Source organism: Anser brachyrhynchus (assembly GCF_964034855.1).
Source record: "Anser brachyrhynchus genome assembly, chromosome: 15".
NCBI lineage: Eukaryota > Metazoa > Chordata > Aves > Anseriformes > Anatidae > Anser > Anser brachyrhynchus.
The window spans coordinates 7,684,659-7,711,822 of NC_137733.1; the positions used below are offsets into that span (position 1 = coordinate 7,684,659).

General features: G+C 39.8%; 1 protein-coding gene and 1 long non-coding RNA gene across 4 annotated transcripts in view; one reads left to right on the plus strand and one right to left on the minus strand.

Annotated features, from left to right (window-relative positions):
- LOC308178534 overlaps positions 1–27,164 on the plus strand; it is a 248,288-nt gene that overhangs the window by 135,126 nt on the left and 85,998 nt on the right. For both annotated transcript variants that reach the window (XR_013939798.1, XR_013939799.1), the window contains exon 6: positions 1–27,164. This exon is cut by the window's left edge and continues 17,601 nt beyond it; it is cut by the window's right edge and continues 18,188 nt beyond it. This is a non-coding gene — a long non-coding RNA (uncharacterized lncRNA).
- SHISA9 (shisa family member 9) overlaps positions 1–27,164 on the minus strand; it is a 180,357-nt gene that overhangs the window by 77,480 nt on the left and 75,713 nt on the right. The window lies entirely within an intron of this gene.

Here is a 27,164-nt window from a genome sequence, read left to right on the forward strand (position 1 = left end):
GCACTCACTCCAGTATGTCCAGGTCTCTTGTACTGGCAGACACAGAGCTGGACACAGCACTGCAGGTGTGGCCTCAGCAGTGCTGAGTAGAGGAGATCACCTCTTTTGACCTCCTGGCCACACTCTTTTTAACTCAAAGAAATGCAGCTTAAGGTTAAACTTTTAAAAATATAAATTGGAAGATGAGTTGAAACGGTTGTGATGTTTTGCCATGTTCCAGCTTAAAAAGCTGAGAATTCCTGACCAGCTGAGTTCTTTCCCTCTCTGTCAGACAAGGTATCCATGAAGCTTGAAGTCTTGAAGGTTTTGTTAAAGTTTGCTAGGCATTTTATTACCCTTGTATGAATACTCCTTAGAAAACTAAACAAAAAAAATATTCTTAATGTGAGCAATAATCTGAATTTTGCTGGTTAGCAGCTCCACATACGCAGGGAGCCTCCAAATATCCACTTACTACAGTGCTGTTCTCACAAAGTGTTGAAAGAGGATGCAGTAATAGGTCAGGACAGAGAGAATATCAGAAAATCCCAAATAGATTTTTCATGTAGCTTATTGGAATCAAATATATCCCGGAGCAATGAGAAAGAAAGGAGTTTTCAGTCTGAAATGGAACTTCTAAGGTTTTTTCATCCTTTTCATAAAGCATCTGAAAGTCTAAGGAAAAGTAAGGGAAAGGAGGCAGAAGTGGGAAAATACCTTGAGGGACTGATGTTCATGTCTCAAATAACACTTTCATATTTTGCAGCTCTCAAGCTTTTTTTTTTTTTGTTCTCAGAATAACAGATTTGTTTCCCATAATACAGAGTGTTCTGTGCGTGCAGCAGCCTCTGTTCTAGCTGCGGTCTGATGAGTGCTGACTTAAAAGAGAAAAATCCTTCCTCGCTGTCCACTGGTGGATGTTCATACAGGCTGAGGTACTGTTGGCCTTCTAAAGCAAGAAGTACTGCTGGTGCATGCTCAGCCTCCTGCACTCCCCCAGCCCTTCCAGCAGAGCTTTAGAGGCTTGTCTGAAGGTGCAAGACCTCGCCTGTGTCCTTGCTGAATTTCCTGAGCCTCTTTCGGGCCCCATCCTCCGGCTGGTCTAAGTCTGTCCAAATCGCAGCCATGCCCTCAAGCACACTGACTTCACCTTATGTTAGTCTGTACTCCTCAAACAGTTTCCATAACCTAAAGAGAAAACTTTTCAGAAATGTCTGGTAGGGGCTCATTTGTTTTTCTGTCTAGCAATGAGTGCAGCTGCACTTGTGGCATTTTAAATCATCTTTAATTTTGTTTTGGCCAATGAGGTGTCCCATTTTCATTGTGATTCTGTACTTCAGTGTTGTGTGGATTTCTTGTTTATCTTCTCTCTTTTTTCTCACTCAGTACCATATTTTTCATGAATATTTTGGTATTTAGTTCTGTGCTGTTTATCATGTCTTATGTGCAACTTTGTTCATTTGTGATTATTAATAGTGGTTAAACTGACAGCCTGTACCCAGAAGCATTTACGTGCCATTTTCTATTTTCTGCATGCAAACCTTAAACTGGCACGTGCAAATCAAGATGCTAGACACAAATGCCTATTTTCATGAAGAAAATTGATGCATGTTTGGTTGTATGAGTGACTAAATATAGGGCAAAGACTGAAGATGCATAATTTTGGACAATTAACTTCAAAAAATATCACCTGGTTTATTTTTAACAGCTTCTGATTTTTTAAAAACTAATTGCTCTTGCTCTGATTCATATATCTGCAGAGCTTTCTGTATGTTTGTAGCTCTGCTCAGGCTTCACAAACTGAGCAGTCAGCAGTCAGCAATTAGTCAAAGTCTGAGAAGCTTGCTCATATTAGTATTTCTGCTACAACCGGCACTTTGGGCTGCACACAAGGCTATGACTAAATGTCTTTCTTGGAAATGCTTCTTAGAAGTGTAAGGCGTAAAGCACTCTTCTGGTTCAGAGTGAGCTTGGAAGTCTGTTGGTGAAAAAGCAAGAACAATGGAGTAATATGATAAATATCAAGCTGGTTTAGGCATAACAGGGATGTACAGATTGTGACCAACAAGTACAGGATGGCTTCCTTTATACATTTAGGCCCTGGCCCAGGCTGCCCAGAGAAGCTGTGGATGCCCCATCCCTTGGAGGTTCAAGGCCAGGCTGGTGGGAGGTGTCCCTGCCCATGGCAGGGGGGTGTGACTGGGGGGGCTTTAAGGGCCCTTCCAACCCAAACCATTCTCTGATTCTGTGATTCTATGTTTTTAATACCAACTTCTCTTTCATAACTATTAATGAGACATTTTTGTGTTAGAATAGGCTACAGGCAAAAATGTTAAAAGATTATTAAGATAGCAAAACTAAGCATGGTGAAATGAAGAAGTGCCTTTTATCTAGCTAGTATGAATACGTTGCAAGATAATCTTTAATCACGCAGTCCCATGTTGCATTTTCTGTTTACCTAGTGCAACGAATTCATTCAGCTTTTCAGGGGAAGGCTGAGTAAAATATATATCAACTAGTTAAGTAGCAGAGAGTCTGGCAGTGGAGGAAGGAAATAGTTAAGCCACTCTGTGCTGCCTCTCAGTAAGCCTGAGGACCCAGGAGTTTGGGCCTGTCTGACACCTTTTTTCATGTTCCTGCAGGATCTCATTAAGTAGGGTCCTTTACATCCCTCACGTGTTACACGTATGTGAGAAATCTGGCAGACTGTTAAAGGACAGAAAGTGAAGCCACAACGGAGAGGCCTGAGAGCTCGTTTCGGTAGGACGAGTCCTGGGGCCTGGCTGGGCCTTCACCTGAGGGGAAGGGGCTGCACCGTGACAGGCCCTGGGCCCATGCTGAGAGGCCTCACAGAGCTCGCACGCGGTAGTGGTGCTGGTGGTGGGCGGCTTGTGCTGAGTAATGCAGATGGGGCTGGTAGGTCTGACATAAGCCGGTGTTCCTCCTAAAATATAAACTGTCTGGGTGATAAAATACCAGACCTTCTTAATGAGACAGCCTTAGCCTAGACAAGCAGTGTGTGTTTCCTTCGCCTTTTTCTTAAAATTGATGAATGTGTTTCTTCAGTGGAATTTTCACATTGAAAAAGAGTCAATATGACTCTGGCATGAACTAGGGAACTAGCTTGATTTATATTGGTCTGAACAGTTAAAATTTCAAAAAGTAATAAGCAATTGAAACTGAAGTCAAACAGAAAAGAATTAGATGCACAGAAAACATTCAACGCGTAATAAATTTTTTAAGTTTCCCTTTTCTCCTTTAAGGACTATTTTTTTTCTGTCCTGTCTCAGGGAAATGGCATAGTTTGGACTTGGCAATTATGTAAAATATTCTCATGAACTTTTTAGGCTTGTAGACAAGTAATGCACTCTTGCCTTTCAACATTCCGTCAGTTGCCTTTGGGATGAAAGGTAACCTTAAGCACACAGGGCAGTACAAGAGGTGGAAAAGATGTGCCCTGGGATACCAAGTTGAAACCTCACTCTCATAAACTTCATATATGCTCCTGTCTAAGATGTAGCAAAGATAATTGGTGGATTGATTAATGCTTACAAATGTATGAATTATTTGGTTAGAGTATAAAGTTTCTTTATTCTAATCACTAAAATCTTTTTGTGATGGTTTCAGATATAAAGCATTATTAGTAAGAATCATTGCTTGTGTATGATAAATTTTAAAATCTTTGTTTATGATAAATGGTGTTTTTTTCTTTTCTCACATCTGACAATATAATACAATAATGCTGAGCATGACTCATACATTGCAATGATTCAGCAGGCTTAGAAAATCAAAAAGTAGATGTAGCTGACTGGAAAATTGGAGAGACTGAGCAGTCAGAGCTGTATAATTTGTCTGTATAAAAAGTAATGTAATTTCAGTGAAACTGTTATGTATTGTGTACATATACACAAAAGTACATATAGGTTGACCCCAAGAAATATACCAGGGTCTGATATTGCAGTTATTAAAGTCAATAACAAAACTGCTAGTAATTTAAATCCAAGTAGGACTTGACTCTAACTTTCTGTAATATTCCAAATACTAATATGAACAGAAATATCTGATATTTCTTAAGAACCAAGACATCTGCAAGCAAAAAGTTTTTAAAAGCAACAAGATAAATAGGCTGAATAGGCTAGTTTTTTCCACAGAAAATCTGGTTTGGTTCATCATGTGACATCGGAAATGGCTACTTCTAGGCAGTCAACTGATCATCAGCCAAACCGTGTGTATTCATCTTCATAACAAATCCTGTCAAGATACTTTCATAGTTTGGCACCAGGATTCAGTCAAATTTGGAGAGTAGATGCTCCCAAACACAGGGAACCACTTAAGGAGTAATAAAATAACAAGGCATGGCCTTATTAAAGGGGGCCAGCCAAGGAGAGAAATATAAAAATCCCTGAGGCTGAGGGTGGGAATGACGGGAGGAGGGGGAGGCAATAAAAAAGAACTAAATGGAGAAAGGCAGATTGAAATTAGATGGCAATTACTGAAAACATATCATCCATGTCCTTCTAATGGTGTTCTCTGTGATCCGAGTGCCTGGAAAGATCTAAATACCCGGTTGTTGCTACTGGGCAAATTCAAATGCTGAGCATTTCCACTTCTGGCTCCTCCGAAAAGTTCGGAACACCACAGGTCAAATCGTCAGCGGGTGGAAATCATCTTTGCTCCATTAGCGTATGATGTGTCAAGTCACTGGGGCTAAAATGGTTTACATCAGCTGAAATTCTGGCCTATCAGAATAATCTGAGCTATCAGTATCGTCAGTTTGGGGTCTTTTTTATTGTGTGAGCATTTAGTGGCTTCTGCTCTTGTCTGGGCTCAAATACCACAAAAAATACACCATTTGTTTTATTGTTGATTTTCAGCAGTGCCAATTCTATTTTAGCTGTAGCCTAAAGTATTATGACAGTCAACAGACCACAAAGACCTGTTATGTAGATGCTGGCTACCCACTAGAAGATATTCTTATATGGGCAGGAAATTGAACTGAAAGATCAGTATTTGTTTTATCAGGGTATTTTCCCCATTTCAGTGCTAGATCAAATGATTCTTCCTGTCTGTGCTGTTATTTTCCTCTTTTTAGAACTGATTCCTGATACTTTTGTCTTTATTTACCATGGGATCCCACCTGGGAAAACCTTAAAAAGTTCCAATATGTATCACCTAATTTTCATGCCGTATCCTTGTCTCACTTGTCAGCACTGATGTTCTTAATACCTCAGCTCCAAAGCTCCCCTGTACCAGTAACATCAGCTTGATAACTCATCTCTTACATTTTTGAATAGAGATCTTCCCGCTTAGCACGAGCTTCCTAACAGCACTCGCAGAGCTGTGCTGTTGTCTCCCTTCATATCCTTTCTGAAAGCCTTTATTTTCCATATGCTGACAGAAAATTTTGAGTGATTATGAAGCTGGTCTGCTTGGACCTCTTCTTTTCTTTTCACCAAATATTGTCTTACTGTTATATTGGGCTCCGTGAATCCATCTGTTGCCTCTTTCATATGCCTAGATGGTGAGCCGTGTGTGACAGCTCCAGTCCACAACTGTGTAGGTGCTACGGCAATACGAGGTACAGAGCAACAACAAAGGCATTCTCTGTTAATAGGAGCGGTTCCATCAGAAAGCCTCTCCTTTCGTTACCCTCTCGTACTTCAGGGGAAAGAATTAGGAGCTGGAAACTCAGCAGCCCAAAGCAGCCCAAACCTGTAGCTTCAGTGCGTTGCTCAAGCAGACAGAACCACCAGGTTGGGAAAGTTTTGCAGATCAAAACAATATTCACCAGCTACTCATGTATTCATAGCTGCCAGCGAGTTAGAGACAGACACTGTCAATGTAAATTATGTTCTGTTTTAAAGGTTTCTTGTAGGAAGATTGTTCCGCCTCTTCCTCCTTAGTACATTAGCATGACTGAATAAGCAAGGAGAGAAAGGACTGTCATGATACCTGCCCTCTGCAAGGGTTGTACTGTTTACTGCAGGCTGATTTATTAGTGCTTGAGCTTGAAATTGTTCAACATTTAGCTTGGCCTCTCTCAGGCAAGGTGAAGTCCGTCACGTACCAAGAGCTTACAATGCTTTTGCCAACCGTGTGAGTGCAGATGGTGCATCTTTGTGCTCAAACTTCCTCCCAGTAGCTGTCCCCATGGTTACTCTCAGAGAAGTTAACTCCTGTTTTCTTGGTATCCATACCCTGGAAGCAGACTGCTCCCATCTCAGATGCTGTCAGCACTCCTTCACTAGGACCATTAATTGAAGCCCGATGTATAGGGGTCTTTAAGGTTAATTCTGTCTACTTACAAAACAGAAAAGGCATGTTTATTAAAATGCAAAAAATAACACACCTCCGAGTACATCTGCCTAAACAAGAAGTTAACCGAAGTGAAGCCCATGCAGGCTTTCCGAGCTATCAGAGCACAACCGTAGGTGCAGCTTGTAGCTGTCTGTGGTGGGGGCAGAGGCTGCCCTGGTCCAAACAGGTGCAGGTGAGGGAACGCAGGACACTGCGGAGCTGCCGCTCTGACCCAGGGGCACAACACATACGGGGGCGGCCAGTAAGAACATGGATTGTTATTGTTGTTATCTGACAGCCAGGCATACCTCGAGGGGGAAGCATTGTGTCCTCTCCGTATTCCTAGTGGAGCAGCGTGTTGGTCTGTAGCCCTTAGGTAACTTCAGAGGCTCTCTCAGGAGTTATCTGAAGTCTTTGTTAATAGGATAGCCCTAATTTTCTTCTTTGGCTATGCAAAAATTGCAGCATTTTCTAATTGACAAAAAACACTTAATGAAGTTCAGTACTTTGTGCTAAACATTCTAATTTCTTTTTTGCATATTCAGCCACTTCAAAGGTCTTTTCTAAACTTCAAAGACTACCTTTTGAAGTCTCTTAAATTGTGAGCCAGCTAAAAGGATTTACCTCTTCCATACCTCCTCCATTCAAGGCGTATTTAAGTAAATGCTTCCACTGGAATAATTTGTTTTTATTTTATTTTGTGAGTGTTCCCCCCAAAAAAGTCTTGCTGTACTGAAAATTCCTGTACTGGTACTTGATAAAGTGTCATGATAACGTATTTCAGTAAGACAGCTATTAACATATGACTTTTAAATACCTACTAAACTGCTGCATGGAAAAGGAAGAGGGAATCAGCCTAGTTTTGATCCTGAGAATATGATTTCCTTAATTCCAGTTAAATTTATAATAGCACATACAGATGGGTCAGCAAAGCCCATCAGCATTTTTCTGTGTGGTAATTAAAACTGGAAGGTTCTGTCAACATCCTTTCAGAGGTAGGCTGTAATCCCCAGGCCACAGAAACGCTGTGGAGATGCTTTTTGTCTTTCCACTACACTCCTCCACCAGCCAGGAGAAGAAAGAAGCAATAATTTCTCAGCTGAAATGATCTTCCTCCTTCCAGCCATATGGACTGGCTATTTTGGATAGGACAAAAAGGGCTTCTGAATCTGGGACTGAACTTCCAAGTTAATTCATCTCAGAATCACAATTATAGCTCAGGAAGTCCTGAGGCAGGTGTTCTCAAGCATTTCAGGATAGTTTGTTTGTACCAGTTTATTTCTAGTCTTTGCTACTGTGTGAAATCATGAAAAGGTTAAATGTAAGTATGGCATCTGTTAGTTTACATTTTCTGAAAATGTAGTGTTCTCTATATAAAGCTCAGTATTCTGTGAATTTCATACATCTTTCTGGTATCCTTATTGCAGATTCGATTTGAAATTTTTCTTGAAAAAGATTTTTGGTGGAAAAAATGATTTTTCCAACAAAATCAAAAGATCTCCAAAAAGTGAGTAACCTTTAACAAGTAAAATGTGAAATGCAAAATGTCCAGCAAATTATCAAAATAATAATTTGAAGAGGGGGAATTCATAGTTTTATTTCATCACTTCACATTCTGGAGGAATTGTTCAGTGCTATATCTTCTCTATTTAAAGACGTGTCAATAGAAGTGTCATATTAATGTGCACCCAATCATAGAATACAACAATTAAATATCAAGTTATGTTTCTTAAATAACTAAGATCAACAGATACTCAGTACTGACTGATAAAGCATCTTATGCTTTTTCCTAACTGTCTTCAGCATTGTTCCAGTGAAATCATCAGAACTGTTGTATCAATGCCAAACAAGCTAAAAATAAATGTTGAAATACTGATTTGCCGCTTAAATGGAAATCCCATGTCTGGCTCAGATCTTGATCATCTCCCCACATGTCTATATGTTCACAACACTTTTTCATCATCTAAACAATTTGTAAGATACTGTTTGTCTCTCTTTAAGAGTTGAGTGGGTTTGCCTTTCTGTTTTGTTTTGCTATTCCCCTCATACTTTGGCTAGACTGTTTCAGAGACCATTAGGTTAACCTGTCTGATTGTCATTTAAGTTAGGAAATATCTGAGACCTCATGTTTGCATGCTTACTTTTCTGCCAGGAATAGGTTTAGCAATTTGGCTATAAGACATCTTTGACTCCCAGATCACAGCTTTGCACTCACAAGGGGTTTGTGTTTCAGAGAGGCTAGAAGTAGTTTCTTGCTAAAGTAGTACCAAAGCTCAGTCGCTGCATGACCAAAGTAGCCATGTTCCCTCAAAATGCAGCTTCTGAAGCTGCCTTCATAGATCACAAATACCATTTTAGGCACCCTAAATAAAAATGATACACCTTCCAAATATGCTGTGTGCAGCTCCCATTTTATTTCCCTGGGATTCATAAAATGTAATTAGGCCACTTACAGTGTAGGATCCTAAAATGTGAACGCATTTTATTTATCTAGGTTAGAATATTTTGGCCCATTGTTTGCTTCATACCCACGGCTGCTCTGCTTTCTAAACGTATTACAAGGAAACAGGTTTCTTCAGTCCAATTTAAACATGTTGTTTCATAAATATTATCAGTGTTCAATCTTAGCTGAAAATAATGACTCTCATTTTGAGGTAGACCAGAGATTAATTGGTAAAACTGCTTAATTGTCTTACTTACACACTGTGTTCTCTGCTGAGTTATTTAGAGTGCTTTCTATACAAAATGCATTATTCAAAACGCAATCTGTGCTCTTGACTTGCAGACTTCCCATACATTACAGAAGCTCGTCTGTTCATTGTTTTCTTTCTTTTTCTTCCCTATTCCAGCACCTACATCTCATAATATTTATTTTCTTCAAAAAAATCTTCTCTTCAGAACTTCTTCACCCTTACAAAAAGCTAATCTAAAGCACATTTCAGGGAGAAGGACAGAGACAGCATGAATACACTTTAAGATGATAAAACTCCCTCTGCTGTCCTTTCCAAGTCATTGAACAATAATGGCATCAACAACAGTTTTGCTCATCTTTCTGCCTTCCTGGTGGCTTTCAGCAGTTGAAAACACCCTCTTTAAGTAAAAGAGCAGAACTCACTGGTATGCTGTGGTATTTTCTTTACATGGCAGATTGCTAGGAAAGTACTGTGTTACAATAAAACAAAGTTATAAAAATCCCATTGGAAGGAAAGAAAAGGCAGGTGGTATCATTCCCTAGGAGTGTGCCAATATATTGCATCAAGCTGTTCTTGACATCTGTGATTGCTGTCTGCTTGTTAGGAGGACGGGCATTGTGACTGCATGTTGTAAGTGGGAAGAACGAAGTTTCCTGGCCTTTCTGCGGTACCTGCTCTCACGCAAAAGTGCAGTTGAGATACTATTACAAGGTAATAATAATTATAAGAGAAGTTCGTTAATTAATTAAGGCCCCAATTAATCAGCAAGCAAGGTGAAGTTCTGTCAGCAGGTGCTAAGAACCCTGTGAAATCCCTGTGACTGTTAGCTTCCCAGATGAATGCCTCGTTCAGGCAGTGCCTGCATTGCACCACTCATCTCCTCTCCTGTTGCATAACAGTCCACCGGCGTCCCGCTGTGATCTGCTCCGGCTGGTGGAGATTTCTTTTTGTCACCTCACCTCGCTGAAAACCCCATTCCTCGCTCTCCAGAGGTACAGTTACCGCTCTTGGGAAGTGCTGCTGCTTGGGACGGGTCTTAGCTACATGTTGCCTTGTGCACAGCACCCCGTCCCTGCATTACGGTTCTGAGAGCTTCTCTTTTTTCAGTCTTACAATAACAAGTGGTAACAGACTGTCTTTAATCATTGATGTGTATAGTAGGTAGCCTCAGGAATTATCTTCACAGATCTCTATTTTAGCACTCCCCACATGCTGGCTTGCTCCAGTGATCAGGGACCAGGGATGCTTTTGAATTATTTTTTCTAAAAATTATATTTCCTAAAGTCCTGGTTAGGAATTGGAAGGGAAGCTTTCCATGTTATTGGAGATGGAGAAAGAGGAAGAAGATTCCTTGAATTAGCTTAAAGCTAAGAAAAGGTTTGGCTTTAGTCTGAGCTTCAGGAGAGACTTGCATTTACCTGCATGTTCCCAGCTGATTGGCTCTCTCAACCATGTTTCTTTCCATCAAACCTTAAAGCTGTCATTCGTATTTTTACAGGTGCTTAAGATGTTATGCGGTTAAACAGTGCACAATAATTCACCTTCAGTTGCAGTCATTTTCTCTCCCATAACAAGGCTGTCATAAATCATTCCTAACAAAGTAAATAAATCTCCCAGTCCCCACCATGCACCATTACTTAATTTCAATCCTTCCCTAAAATAAAGATGAATGCATTTAGTTACTGCAAATAACTAGAGCTGCCATACTTTAAAATATTGTCTCCTTGTATAGAATTCAAACTAGAGAAATGCATTTACTATTAAGAATGTGAACGTTAATCTTGTGGCAGAAGTGGCACACATGCAGGCTGGCTGTGGAGCGGGGCTGGATTTGACACCTCCAGGGACTACCAACAGTGGCCTACAAAAGGAGGAGTGAAACATGATGATGCTTCGCACAGAAATATGAAAGCACTCCTGATATATCCCCCACTGTTGGCAGCCATTCTGTGCCCTTGAGAATCTGTTGTAACAAAAGTGTTTAATTATTTGCATTAGTTTGGCAGTTAATTTTTGTACTGTGAACACTTCTGCAGTTTCATTTTCATGTGCTTATTTTCACTGGGATCAGTAAAGCTCCACAGTTAGCCTTGCGTGGAATCGGGTCCTCTTGGTGTCTCAACTGCGTGGCAGATAGGACTTCTATTTGTGTTCATGTTCTTGTCCATGTGCAACTAAATGGTTATTCTAAGAAGACATTGATTTATTTTTTAGAAGTGCTTGTGATATTTCATCTAGGGATTTTCTGGGGATAAAAGATTTAGTGTTTTTAGGTTTTTCCCTGTTGTTTGTTGTTATTCTTTTCATTAATGTTTATTAACCTTTTAATATTAACTTCTAAGAATATAGAAATTTTGGTCTAGGGCAGAAAATATGTAGTAGTTGGTTTCCATTCTATTAAGCATGAAACCTTGTGTGGTGGACAATCATAGTTAAAAAATCATGTTACTTGAGAATACAAAAGATCTTCTTGATTAAAAAATAAATCCTGTGGTGTCTGTGTTCAGGATAAAAGCCATTATTTTCTTTGATGGTTTCTTCAAATTAGTAGATTTTTCATAAAGTTTAAAAATGATGTTATGGTAGAAGATTGCAACTGAAGTGAACTAGGAGATCCCAAGACAAGAGTATGGTTCTCTGATCAGTCCTTAGCATGTAATACAGTGGATGGTGGAGGTCAGAGTAATAGTATTATTGTACACACTTTGAGATGTAAATGACTGCCAGAAGTGATGGTAGCAGTGAATCAGCCTAGCTGTATTTAACAGCTATTTTAGTAGACTAAACAATGCTTACATTGGCTTTCTCTGAAGGATCTGTGCTTTTTGAAAGTGAATGAATGATCTTAAAATGTAGCCGGTCAAGACCTACAAAAGATGTGCTTCTTGAAGGAAGTAGTATATTTACACATTTGCATTTAAAATTTGGGTCCAAAAATCACTGGCAAGTGTCTGTATCTTGCCAGCAGTGAACACAGTATCTGTTAAAACCTGCATTCAGGACACCTTCAGCAGCGAAGTTCGAGTGCAGGGGTTTTTGATGTGCAATGAAAGGCTCCCCATTATTGATTTCTAAGCCCTCACTGATGCAAAAGCTTGCAGAGAGAAATAACTGTACACACATGAATAACATTTCTCATCCAGGGCAGCTGTTGGCATCATACAGTGTCTGTCTTCAGACATCGGGTGAAATTTTTTGGTTTCTTTATATGTGTTTGGTTTTGTTTTTTTTTTTTCTCCACAGTTGCCTAAAACAGCATTTCCCTTTACAGTAAAAAACATAGTGTATAATGTTCTTCTAATGTGATAGGTAATTAAGCACAGAACTAACCACAGAAGTTAAAAATAATCACCTTTGTTTTAATCAAAACTGATGTTTCTTTATTTTCCCTTTCCCAGTCTAATTGTAAGGACCCCATGCAATGTGTGAATTGCAACTCCAGAAAAAAAAAAAAAAAACTTTAGAATTTGACTGAGGCTTCTTTATGAATTAATACAGGTACAAAGAAGCTAAATTCAGTCTGAGTCTCTGCACTGACTGACATAAACATTTTTTCCTGTTAAAAAGAAACAAAAAAACTAAAAGGAGAAGGGAACATTTTTATTATTCTATTTCAAACTTTTTAACATTTACGATGAATCAAATAGAATTATAGGGCTTGCAGGAACCAGAGTCAACCATACCTAAGGTGTTATATTACCTATAGTGATCCTCACTATAAATTAATTCCGGGTATCTAGAAGTATTGTAGTTATCCTTCTGTGAAGCTGCAAATGCAGGGAGCCTCTTTGTCACACACTAATTGGATAGAAAAGGCTTTCCATTGAATGTTTCCAGCATACAATTGCTATTATATGTATTTTTGTTTGTATGATGCAGCTGTATACGGCACATGCTGTTATCATCTACTGTACAGATAACACTATGGAAAGACCTGGAAAAGTGACAAGAAAAGCTTTCCTTGTACTTAGTTAAGCTTGCCAAAAATTGGCGTGTTGAGAGTTTTCTTTTTTTTTTTCCTGATGAAAAGAAAATCCATGTCACTGCGGTTGTTGTAAGTGACAGAAATAGCCGAAGGTAAATAAATAAACAGAGCAATTTTGTTCTTTCTCCTGAGTTGTCACAAAATAGCATGGCTCCCTTGCAGTTAACACAAAACCACCCCAAGAACTCCATCACTCAGTAACTTAATACCCTTCTATAGCAGGTGAGGTAGTCTTGTGCCTTCTCTTGATCTCGGTTTTTACAGGTTTAATCATTTCCAGTGAATAATCAAGAGAGACTGTGTGTATAAATACTGTCCACCCCTACCTGGTGACATTAGGGAAGCAAATTTTTGCCTGTTTGCCATGTCAAATGCTTGAGAGCAGCGCACACACTCCTCCTATCCATTTAAGCACTTAACAGAATGTTCACGTATCGATTTTAGAGTGTCTTTTAAACCACTCAAATGAATTACATATGAGCATCGCAGCATTTGTGAGCTGTCCAAATGGGCATTGATCCTCCATAATGACCTTGCTTCCACAAGGATCATTCTCTTTATTCCTTTCCTTCTATTTTCTCTTTGGTTCGCCTTGCCAAGGTATAGCATCCTACATTAAGATTCAGTCCCCTATCACCAGATGTGCCTTAAACATTTTTGTTGTAATGAAAGAAGGAAAATGATATTCCACACACTTGCCCTGAATTCTGCATTAACATCATAATAGCATTATTCCTCGCTGAAATCAGTGTAAATGAGAACACAGGCAGGTCAAGGGGGTTTCTTTATAAAGGGGTTTTCTCTATGAGTATATAAACAGCACAGTGGACCTCACTAAGCACGGGATCAGACTACAGACCCACACAAAAAACTTACAGGATACTTCATCTTCTGAGGTTTAGCGAAGCTCAGTGCTTCATCGTCACATCTTAAAGCATCCTGCACGTAGTCTGCATTGTGAAACATGGTTTCTTTAAAACTACAAAATAACTCCGAGAGGTTTCTCGGTGTGTCCCAGCATCGATGGGTGCTGCATGCTGCCTGGGGGTCCTGGCCACGGGGTGGACAGGGGTGGCCTTTCTGCCTCCTGCAAGGTCCTGCTGCTGCTCTCTGTCTTCTCATGGTTGAGCCACTCAATACTGACACAAATAATACTCACTAGCAAGAAAGCAGCACAGATTTGCCTTATAAAAGGTGTCAGAAGGCCACTAAGTGACCAAGCCAACAGAATTTAAGCAGTGGCCAGAGTACAGAGTGAAATGTTTAGCGCGGTCCTCCTTGGGCAGTCGGGCTGGTGATTTGTGGCCGTCCTCCCAAGGAGCACATGGTTCAGCGGCAGGGCTCAGTTATTCTCAAGCACAGACAGGATGCACAAGATGCATTTTTTCAGTATCTCAGTTTTTACTATCTGGTCTGAGGGCTTTGTTTTTGCGTTATTAGTCAAATCCACGTTTAGTTGCAGAGGCAAAATGATGACTTAGGGTAATGCAATTGGCAACACAGAGCTTCACTTACAAAATTATAGGTCTTTGTTAAAAATCAGTGCTCTCCCAACCAAAACTCCATCAGTGGTCACTGATCACAACTGTATTTCCAGCCCTTCCTGCTCTTATTTAAAGGCTAAGAAATGCATAGAAAGATTTAGAAAGATCTTTTGTTCTACAGGTTTACTGGGGGGTATAAGTTACAAAGAAGTCTAGACAGGGACACGGAGCCAAATTAAACCCAATTGATTTACTATAGTATTTGTACATTTATTTAAATATGCCTTTCTGTGATATTGTCATCAGATACAAGTTGTCTTGAAGTAAATTCATTTTCCTTTGGTCAACTCAAGCTTCTTTACTTCTGAGTTACAGTAGCCACATGAACTGAAGACTGTGTTGAAGATAGTTTAAATTTGTATCTCCCTTCCAATAATTCTGTCTTTGCTTTCCTGCTTATCTTTCCCCGTGTAGACATGGCATCACAGCTGATAGAACAGAACCCAAAGGGGCTGACCTTGACAACGTGATGTAAAGTCTCTCAGTGTTGTCTAGTGCTTGGTACTGCCTGTTCCTTTCACCTCGGCTGAATCACAATGATGTACTTTGTAACAGGAGCTGATATGGATCATTTATAACTGGGACTGTTTTTATACACATTAGACCAGAGACAGCATGATAGGTACATTTATTAAAACTCAGAAAACAGGTGGCTTGTTTTTATTATTATTATTTTTCTTTTAATTCAGGCTTTTATGGAGCTGTATTTCTTTCAATGAACGGCTGGCTGGCTAGATAGACATCCTGGCCTTAGTGACCCAGGAACTGTCTTTCTTCCTATGTTCCTGTCATATAGTTAGCTTCTCGAAATTAAATCATCTTTAGGTTTTAAGCATGTTTGTCAAGTGTCTTCAGGTTGCTACGTTTGCAAGAGAAGGGGTCACAAAACTAGTTACTAATTCAAATTATGACAGCAGCACCAGAAAAGCCAAACCACACTGAACAGAGCTTTTTGCTGACCTCGCTAGAGGTTAGAAAAGGCTCTTGCTCTGCCCCAGAAGTGCAGCGAAGGAGCACACATCTCTCCCTCCCAGTGCAGCCAGAGTGCCAAGGCAGGTGGCAGCCCAGGGAATTGGGCTTTTCATCTCACAGCCTGTACGTGTGAGTATACTGGGACTATGCAGAGCAACGAAGCAAAAGCCTTCACATTCTACATTGCTATGCCCATGTACTTCCCGATATTTACTTCTACATGCAACACTTGCAGGCTTGAATGCACCTGTGCTTTGCTTTCCTCTTAGCTGATAATGTCCAATTGTAATAGAAATAGTTGTTCAACCATTTAAGTCAGAGTTAAGTAACTGGAGAGCGCACAGTAGAGAAGGCAAGGGAATATGAGAGCTAGCAAGTGTGACATGCTGATCAGCTTGGTATCCTTGTTCTCTGCTTTATTTTGGTTTATAAAACATTGTATTTCACAAAATACATTATGTACTTTCTTCTCCTGTGCTGTCTTTTATGCAAGGGATCTCAGAGCACTTTACACACATTATTAATTAGGCCCCAAAACAACCCAGGAGTTAATTAAGTATTTATTATTGTACAGATGCATGAGCTGAAAGAGTCTGAGACACAGGGCCTCGTTTACATTAAAGCCCCCTTGGACTTCTCTATCAGCATAAAATAGCCTTAAAATATTTGTAAATTAGAATCTTAGGAATATTAGTGCTTTTTTTATCCCTCTGAACAGTGTAAAGAACAAGTTTGTTCACAAGCCAGTTTATGTATCTGATCCTGCACGTGAACTGGCAGAGCACAACCTGTTCTCTTCTGTCCTCATGTACAGATATCTGCACAGAGCCTGTTGTAGAGGCAATGTGTGTTGCTCCCAGCACCATTTACATCGACAGTTCTGAACTGCAACATTTATAAGTTGCAAATTTAATCACTCTCGTGATTTCCCTGTGAATCTGCACTTCCTAGTTACACAGCGCACATCTTCAGGAGGAGGCAGGAGGAGTGGCCCTATCCCAGTCTGTGTGGTCTGAGCTGCTGAAGGTGGCTAAAGTGCATTCGATTGACTTTGCATTGCAGTGAAGTGGAAACCAAGTGTCTGTTAGGATGTCTCAGAATATGGGTGATAATTTCCATCTAAAAAATGGTAATTTCTTCCATTGTTATTATCTGCACTTGCCCTTAGTTTTAATTGCTGAGGTTCCTCCTAAGGATATTCTAGGTACCTCTGTTCTTCATTTGTTTATCCCTAAGTTCATCTGCAAACATCGATTGCCCTTGTTCAAACTTTCTAATATACTGTGTCTGTTTTTTTTCTCTCTCTCTCTTTCTTGCTGTTTCCTTGGCAGATTTGGAGCAAGAGAGAAAATGATACTGCTTTTTAATACACAATGTAAGAAATACTGTGCTAGGCAATTCCATCACAGTCTACCTGTGCTTTTAACTAGGACACTTTGCTGTAGGGACAGCAGGACTTTGCCTCTGCTTCTCACCAGCAGAGCTCAGCTGAAGCCCTACCTTCCCAGGTCTTCATTACCTACCCCTTCCCAAGGGAGCTACACTGAACTGCTTTCTCAGCATAAAGGAGATAAGTCAAAGGGAAGTTAAGAATATCCCCCTTCCAACTAAGAAATCTTCATAGTACAAAAAGGGGAATGGTTGCTGGGCTGGCCTGACTGGTAGCTCACCTTGCTCTCCTGTAGACAGTGATCCAGCAAGTCTCCAGAAAGGGCTTTTCCTGAACAGAGAAGTAGGTCCCATGCATGAAGAACTGTGGATACACATGGGCTACACGTTTCAAATGAAGAACCAAATGTGAAACATAGTGCAACATTTCCATCACTTGAATTGTGTAGGCGTGTGCCCCTCATAGTGGAGGTCAGTTTCAAAATCTCATCTTTGGAGGTACCCATACTGACACATACCAGTAAGTATTAGCTCCCGTCCCAAAAGTGTCTATATGTTAGTGTGGCACTGGGGGAAGGTATAAAAATCCTGCTTCTTGTCATGGCTCATTGACTCGCAATGTCATTGGCCTTCTGCTTCCAGGGCTGGTGTCGTCACCACTGATCCAGGCTCTCTGCTCAGTGGCACAGACATCCCTGGAGGTTTCTTCCTGTACAGAGAACTCTCCGTGTCAGATGCTGTTTAGGAATGCAGGCAATTTCTCTTTGCTTTTCTGTTTGAACTGATGATGTCAGGGTAGGGTTGTTTTTTTAAGTTAATCAAGGTACCTTCCACAGCTGCTGTGGTAGCGGAAAGAAAAATAACGGCAGTGATTATTGCCAGTTGATTTTGTCCCTCAGCAAAAAGGCTACAAATTTAGTACACATGTAGTTTAAATGTGGAGGACGTTCTGGACAAATTTCAAGGTTGATTTGAATTTTGGGCATAAACCACCTGACAGCTTTCATTTTATATTGTGCAATTTTAGCTGTTAGTAAGTATAGCATCAGTACAAAACACAGCAACAGCTGATGCACAAACTAGTAGATGCTACTTAATTTGTCCTGACAAGAAGTTGCTGCTGTTCAGTTTAGTTTAGGAGTGAAATAACCTTGTATCGATCCAAGTGTATACATAAGAGAGTTTCAGCTTCTAAGTAGGAATGTTTCACATATTCTCCCCTACGACTAAGATTTTAGACATTTACATCTCCCAAATACTCTGTGGCATTTAAAGGAAACCATCTCTCTCATCACTGTACCATGGCAGGAACAGGAAAATAAGATTGGAAAGGACTTTCTGGATTGTCACCTCCAGTTGTGTTCTTTCTCAGGCAACTATGGTATGAATGTCTCGTGTGTGCTTTGAGGCTGTTTGCTTTCCTTGCTCTGATAGAGATGTTGGTTCAGGAGCTCACCCCTTTCATGATTAGAAATCTATTATTTGCAACCTCTGTACATTTCTAGCCAGTCTACACCAGTTTGTACTTGTACCGACTTTATTTATTAGCCCATACAACTCTACCTCCTACGTTGTGTTTCCCTCCAAATGCTATTTTTCCCTTTTTATGGCAAAAGTGATCTTGGCTCCTGCCCACCTGTCATTTTGCTTGGGCTACCACACCAGCTCTTTTTAATCTTATTCTGCAAAACAGATTTTTTTTTTCTCCTTGATCTCTCTCATAGTCCTTCTCTACACTTTCTTCACTTTGAATTAGTATCTCTTGTTTGTGCATAGCCAGATGACCAGGCTTGTGTCCAGTAGTAACTAGGAATTCTTTTTAGTGCCTTGGATCATGGGATGAATACATCGTAAGGCATTAATTAGCCCGTTAACAGAACTTATTATTAATCCTGAGTGCTAGTATTCTGTTTTACACAGGCAGAATCCACCTGATTTTTGTTATTTCAGTCCTCAAATCATTCTTCTTCTTGCATGATATTGCTGTCTTCCATATGGGATCTGCATCTCACCTTTAGTCATCTGCAAATTCAGTTAGCACACTGCTATTTTCTTCTATTTTCGTTGATGAGAAGATCAAATAAGCTCAACCCTTGCACTGGTCCTCAAGGAATTCTCCATGAAAAATCCTTCCAGCCCAATAGTTGCTTTCAGGATGACCTCCAGCACAATCAGTCCTTATCCACTTTATGATCCCGTCTTCTCCATCATAAATAGAAGTGGCATATGTGGCATCATGTCATAAACTTTGCTTTGCCTTGCTGAATACCTTTTTTTTTTTTTTCCTATTAATCATGAATTATCCTTTCCAAGAAATATAATACTTAAATTTAGCATGTAAAACTTGAATGTATTCCATTAGTTTTAAGAAGCAGTTTATAGTCTTTCTCTTTGCCTTGTCAAGAGGAGGAGAGACAAACTTTTATAGTTTGCAAAGGAAACAGCTGCCCAGTACTCTCCTGTTACATAAATGATGCCTAGGTTCAGGCACAGGTTCAAGCACCTGCACATGATTGCTCCATTTCCTAGCAATCAGCTTGCTGTCGAATATAGAGATCCTTCCAGCTCATTTTCTCCAAGACTCATCTGTTCCTGAGCTGACCGGCTCCTGAAATGTCCTGAAGACGGTGCGATACCAGGTGTGTGTGACGTGTCCCTCGGCATGGCATGAGGGCACGAGGACTGCTCCTGAGAAACGGCCCTTGCAGGAGGGTACAAAACATGGCATGACCAGTATCCACATTACCTGTTTGGTGGATTTTAGAGAAAAATACCATAGCCACTGTGCCACGGTGTCCTCTCCCAGAAAACTTTGGAAAGTCACCTGGGAGTGAATTGGCAGCAGTGTGGTGTGGGCAGTCAGGGAGTCTGGGTCCTGGCACTGTAGAGGTGGCTGTGCTTGTACCATTTCCCTGGCATGTGCTGTCCCAGCCCAGATGATGCCTGGATCACCTGAACACCCTGTAATCTGTGATTCAGTGAAACCTGACCAACTTGGTAATTTGAAAGTTATCTGATGCCATTATGGTTTCTAGATCTTGAGCAAAGTATCTAACACATAATCTTTTGGGAACCATTTATTCATTTGCCTGCTGCTAGCTAAGGTTTTTGCATTGGCTATTTCCTTTAAGGAATAAAAGGAGACATTTACTTCTGAAAAGCCAACAGGACCATGATAACTTATTTTAAATTTAGGCAAAAGCACTTTTTTTCTTTGCAAATGAGTATTTTAAATCTATGCACACCAGAATTATTTAACTGTTGCTTTCAATTAGAAATAATAAGATTGAAGAGGCAACCTCAATTAAATTACACAGGTATGGAAAGAAATTCTTTTCAACTAAGCAAGAATGAAAAGTCTAAATGTTGCATTAGAAGTTTAAAGTGTACAGCGAAAATCCCCAGTATACATTTTAATTTGCATTTAATATCTGAGCTCCTGTGAGTGAAATCCCAGTTGCTTATGAAAGGCTGAGGTTTAACAACTGTCTGGTGGCCATAGTCTTAAGGCAGAAGGTCAAAGAAGTCCATTAGTGAGAGAATAATTAAGGGTCTGCTTCTCAGCTTGGCTAATTTGATGCAGTTCCTCTGAGGTTAATGGAGCTTGGCTGATTTACATGAGCTGATAACTTACCTTCAGAACCATGATTTTAGTGAGTAAAATAATTCTCTTCCCCTTTAAAAGCAGAACTGCAATTATTTGCTAAGTAGTATCTCATACCCATTTAGGAAATATTCCACAATAAGGGAACAAATGCACAAAGGAACTTAATGATATTAATCACCTACAGGGCAGTAAGCAAGAGCGAATGACAGAGATAAAGGTGAAGGTCTGCTCAACTTCTAAGGTACCTGTAGGGTGCACTTCCTGTGCACTTGCTTATGACAAGTTGAATAACATAGTGCAGGATACACAGGACTGCTGCTAATCCTCTGTGTGTACCTTACCCGGATCAATTGTCATTGCACTATTGCAATATACAATATTCTCATATAAACTAAATGCAGATGTCTTTGTACAGTATCTCCAATATTAATGGGAGAAACAATATCTCATGGAAGATCAGCAGTTCCTAAAACATGGATGTTTGAAGATGCTGTGCTATGTTATTCCAAATGTCATGATACTTAACATCTCATTTGCTGAATAATACTTGAGTTGTTAATAATGCATGGGATTACCATAAATCCACCAACAGGTAGCTGCTGAATGAATTGAGAAGTAGGATAACTCAAATATAAGCATGCATTAGGAAAGGATTGAAAGGAACAAACTGTCTCAGTGTTTTCTGCTGCTCTTTGATGGAGGGTAGCTTTTTGTTCAGTAAGAATCATTCAGAGATGCTCTTTCTTAGCAAGGGTAGCCAAATCTAGATGAGTAAGTAAAGGTCTTCAATGAGAATGGATGGTTTTGTGATCAAAACATCAGACAAATTTCTCTGCTGTCTTTGCTATACGCTTAATAAATGTGAACAGACTATTTATTCACTTAATTCTCCTATATCCAAATTGCCCAACAGTAAGTCAAAAATAATATTTGGTTGAGAATGCTTTCTTTTGAAGGAGGAAACTCTTACAGCCTTGTTTAATTTGGATGTATTTAACACGCTCAAATGTGACAAAAGTAACTGCTGTAGATGGGCATGACAAATAGCAGTCTGGTTGTCAGGGTAATTAGCTGGTGTCAGGTTAGAGAGCAACCTCAGCCGTTCGGAGTGCAACGTGGAGCAGCCAGAGCTGCTGCCTGATTTTTGACAGGGGACTGTTCACCCGTAGCAGCGGGAGCATTGCATCCATCACAGATTTCCTTTGCCTCTCCTGCACAATGCAAACACATCACCCAGTGGAAAGCGCTCTCGTGGTCATTTTTCTCCCTGATGGGTGATGACCGGGACAAGACTGAGACCTGTTCCTGTGTGTGCTGGAGAAAGCATGAGCTCTGCTGTGTCGACTTCCCCATGTTTGCCTGAATCCACGTTTTCCGTAGTTTGTATAAAAAATACAAATAAGGGAATTTAGAGTACAATCAGGGATAGCTGAATAGCCAAGCAAAGCTGGAAACTTTTTAAACAGATTTGTTTCCACATTTTATTCATTTTAGACCTACCAAAATAACATGTCTACATAAGAAAGAAGTGAATGCTATTTTGGCCAATGCATCCTCAGTAGAAACATTGTGTTATATTTAAAGCAGCTTTTTGCTTTTAAAGTTTGGATCAAGAAAAAGCACTAACAGCCATATCATAGTCTGAATTTACTGCACAGGAAGACAGAAAACCAGCTCATAACCAAATCTGATAGAAGAATCCTAGAGACAGTTCATACAGAGCTCCATAATTCTGTTTTTCAGGGAACACCGATAGTTCGGATTGACTTGGATGGAGTCATTCTTTGGATTATACAAGAGGTGCAAGAGATGCTTTTTTCTAACTGTAAACATGTAATTTATGAAACTGCAATATTTTCATGCAGAGTCTTGCAGTGGAAAAAAAGCACAAATATGCAGTATTGTTTTAGGATATTACAGACTGGGAATAGGACAATCTGATCTGACTGAAACACGGGAGGTTTTCTGCAAGCATTGTTCCAAGTGTGGTTGCTTGAGGACTGAGAAGTTTCACAACTGGCAAAGAATGTGCTTAACAGGTTTCTTCAGATATTTTTCCTAAAAGAAGTATTTTTTTATTTATTAGCTCTATTTCTGTTTATTTACAAGGTACTTATCCCATAGCCAGACAAAAGTGGGACTGTGGTCTGTGGGCTACAGTCCTGCTCGCTTCAGTCAGTGAGGCACAGACTTCCCATGTGCAGATGGCACGGTGTAGCAGAGCAAATCCTGATTGCCAATGTCCCTACATCCCACATGCTTTGACAAATTCTGCTGATATATCTTTTTAGGATTTCCAAAGCCTTAACAGGAACTGGGTTCTACTCAATGGACTTCCAGCTAACAACACATGGATATCATGCACGTCTGAAGGATAAAATCTGGGGGAGAAAAAGCCAAATTCTTGTCTACTAGACTTGAACAGAATAATCTCCCAGACACACTGGCCAATGCACAGGTTGAACAATCATTAAGAAATTTGGTCAGTATTGTATGTATTGCACACTCTAAAATTACAGATGTTACAGATATTGGTTATTCATAACCTCTAAAGCTTTTCAATTCTGTCTCTGTAAGAAGGTCAAACAAGCCTATAAAATCCATGAATAGAAGAAAAATATTATTGCAAAAAGTGTTATAACCTACCATTAAAATTAATTGGGACATTTTTAGTTACCTAGGTCCATTTTGAAAGAAATCAGTGATTAAGTGTCAGGATTCTGTTTCTGGTGGTGGCAAGAAGAAAAAAAATACCTGAGCAATGGTTAAAAAATTGCTCCTTTAAAAGATAATGCTCTGACTTTCTACTATGACAGCTTAATAGCCTCTAACTGATGCGATAGAAAGCACTCGCACAGCCTTACAGCAGACACACACACAGACACCATCCTGCCAGTGCAGAAAGCAGTATCTTCCTAGAAAAAAAAGAAAAAAAAAAAAGAAGAAAAAAAAAAAAGGAGAAAAAGCTTATCAAAATTCAGCCCTTAAATATGAGCACTCTTGTTACTGCTTCAAATTCTTATTAGTTCCTTGAGCGTGGCAGACTTTGCCCGGCACAGTGTGCTCCCAGCACCCAGCACTCTGGTGATGGAGCAGGGTCTGTGTGGCTGCAGACCTGCAGTGATTCCACCTTCTCTTAACTTACAGATCCTCTGGACAATTTTAATTTTCAAAGTAATGATCTCTTGTTCTGAGCTTCAGTGAGTGGGAAGGGATTTGGTGGAATAAACTGTTGGGCCCTATTAATTATGTTTTATTACACTCTATATTCAAGAAATACAGTGTTCTGGACTGCTTTAATCACTCAGGCTTGTGGTAATGGTTCCTCCCACTTTTAGACCACTTGTGGAGTTTTCATCTCACGTATGTAGTGTTTTCAACAGAAATACCTTCTACATCAAGTTTCAGAAATGTTTGTACTGTATTTATTTCTGAGAGCTCTGACTTCCCTTTCTCTCAGCAGACATCTATCGTTATCAGGTGTTTTAAATACCAGGATATTGTTCGGATTCATGGAGCCTATTTTTTCAGTTTAGTAATGGCACTAGGGGCAGCTCTAGCAGGGACTGCTATCAGGCCAACGAAGGTGTATTTAGTATTAGGTGAACTAAATCCTACTCATGCCCTCTATGCCACCTGAGTTAGCCTGGTTAGATATAGTGGTTCCAGCTGGGTAACTCAGAGGCAAGTGTCCTGTCAAATGCTTAACTGGAAGGGCTCCAGCATGCTTGAACTCCCTCTTTGGCTACGTATTCCTTTAAGATATCATCAGCTTTTAGAGTTTTTTTATCAACGAATCTCTGTGCACTGTCTTAATTATAGACTATTTCTCTTCTTTTTTTGGTTCATTTGAATGCAAATCCTGTTCCTTACTGCGGAACAATGGAAATGTCCACAGCCCTCACTTCCTCAGATCAGGGTTCAGATTTCAGGAATCAAAAGAAAAGAGCTGTGCCAAGCCTGGAGAAAATTAGAGTGCTTAAAATGCTTTTGAATTGTAATACTTCACATGCAATATAAAGTTAATAGTATTGAGCAGTAATTAGGACGTGTGTGTATGCTGTGCCCTACCACATAAAATAATGTCAGCTATTAATTTGATAACTGTTTTTATTTATTGAAAAAAGCATCTGTACAGTATGCTGAAATAATCTCCAAATGCTTTGAAAGAAACCAGCTACATTTATAACTCTTCTTGCTAAGCCCTCAAAAGGAGCACTTCTGATAAAGACACAGTGCTGGCAACAGATCTGCTTCAGGTGAAAGTAGGTCAGTTAGAAATTGCTAAGTCAATAGTTGAAATAATTGAATAGTTGAAACCAGAGGACAATTATTGAAAGATTCAATCTTCTGAATCTGTGTACTGTAAGAGTATCTACGTGACTCTGAAATGACAAAGGCTATTACAATGGAGTTCCTCCTTTCCGAAAGACATGAGATCAGAAAGTGTATCTTCCAAAAGAAAGATGGAGATTTGGAAGGGATTTCCCAAATGAATGTCAGTATAAACAGATAGCTGACTTTCCTACCACTACACGTACCTTAGGCACCTTGAGATTAATACTGTTTTTTAATGAAGAGGTAATGTTTATTAATTTTAACCAGATAGGCCTATTCTCTACCTTTTTTTCTTTAACTTGTGTATCCTTTGAGTTCCTAGGTAGGTTGGTAATTCATATGACAAGCAAAAAGTTGAAAAGAATACTAACATAATTTATTTCTCTTGTTTCGATTCTCACAATTTAGAAAGGTACATATAGTCAAGCATTTTTCTTATTACATCTCTGTATCATCCCATGTGCAGCATGTTTCAGCTAAACTGGGTTCCAGAGGGAGAAACAGTAATGAGTGCAAGTGGAAAGTAGTCCTTAGACTGCATTGCTCTCAGGATTAATGGTTACTCTGTGTTCCCACAGTCAGTGGAAGCCTCCTTGAGAGCATGGTGGCTCCAGCTCAGACCCTACAAGGGCGGAAAACCTCGCCCAAAGGTTCAGGCTCAGTAACAAAAACCAAAAGGAATAAGCGTTCTCTCTGGCATGCTTATTTACTGAGAGCATAGAAATGAATTGTTCTTCCAGGAGCGTGTTGACAGTTAGGAATAAGGACAACATAAAAATGGAAAATTAGGGAACTTGTTGATTTCTGAGTGTTATTAACTCATGATCAGGTGCTGCGTTTCTTATGCACTTTGGCGCATCCATCTTTTTGTTAATTGGGACAAGAGAGGGAAGTTCAAAAAATGTAACTGGTTTACATGGCCCAGCGGGTTGCCGTATGTTTTAATCGTATTGGGCTAGATCTTCCTGTATTTCGATCACTAACCATTAACAAATGATTACAACAGATGAACTAGTGCAATAAGTGTCTTGGATATTGATACTGTAAGACAGATAACAGTGTTTAAAACACAAATCTTTAAAGCTAAAATAAAATATGTTACCAAGATTGTATTCAGTATTTGTTTTCCATAACAAATGGAACAAAAAAAAAAAACCCTTTCCCGTAAAAGTAATTCCTTCCTCAAACTTAAAAATATCAAGTTATAATAGTGGGAAAATAACATGTGCTGCTAGCATATTGTGATGATATTCAATTAAAGCTTTTTTTCTCCACTTTCCAGGCCATAGTAAAAAGAAATTTGTTCTATTTTTGTCAGCACTGCAGACAGAACAGTCAAAGTGAATTAGTTTTCACTGATTTTCACAGTCATCTGTAAACAAGATTTATTAAAATAATTAAATGAGGATTTTGTAATTTGTACGGCATTTAACTCAGAATTTGGAAGTGTTAAAAGTATTAATATACTTAGAATTGATTTGCCTTTAAATTATGAAAGACTTGCAGATAGTGCTGTTTCCTAATGGAATCATAATCAATTCAAAACCATTGGGTTTGTGCTTATTTTTGGAGAGTGTACATTTGGGGGAAGAACTGCGACATTGCTGTTGGGAGGAAAACAACCTGAAAATGTCCACACATGAGGGGATGCCGCGCATGGGCTGGCAGCAGTACAGGGCCTGAGCCTCACCGCAGGCAAATCCTCCCGTGCTGTTTTCACTAGGACTGCAGCCGAGGAATCTGACTGTTGATGTTTCTTACTTTAAATTCTTTTTCCTTCCATTCGCCACACACATTTTCCTCCCACAGTACCCAGCCTATACTCTCCTGACCCCTCTAAAGTTTTATCCCCCAGTCTTTTGAGTCTTTGCCTTGCCTGGTGATCACGGTGGAGCTGCTCCCCAGCTTCCAGCAACCTGACTGCTACCCACGTTCCCCCCATACAGCCCTCTGCTGACCTCGAGAGAGCTCTGGCAGCTGCTTTCTTCCTTTGTGGCAACCCTTAGGTACTGTGCGTACCAACTGCAGCCAGCTCCTTGTAATGGGCTCATTTAACCCGGTGTGTGAGCACTGGATGTGTGGCCAGAAAATTTTTGCTGCTTTTAAAAACAGTTTCTTTTGAAAATAATTTTTCATTCCTAAAAAGTGTTGCTTTTCTTTATTTATTTTTGTTAAATAGACTCTAATCATTCAAAGGGGAGGTAAGAAGTTGCTGATCTTAGTACTCCTCTGCTCTGTCATCTGTGTGGAAGAATGAGCTACAAGGGTTGTGGAAGCCACATGCAGTGATTGTTAATAGAAGTACAACAAATAACTTCTTCCCTTCTCCTGTCCCAACTGAAGATTTCAGTGTTGGAGTG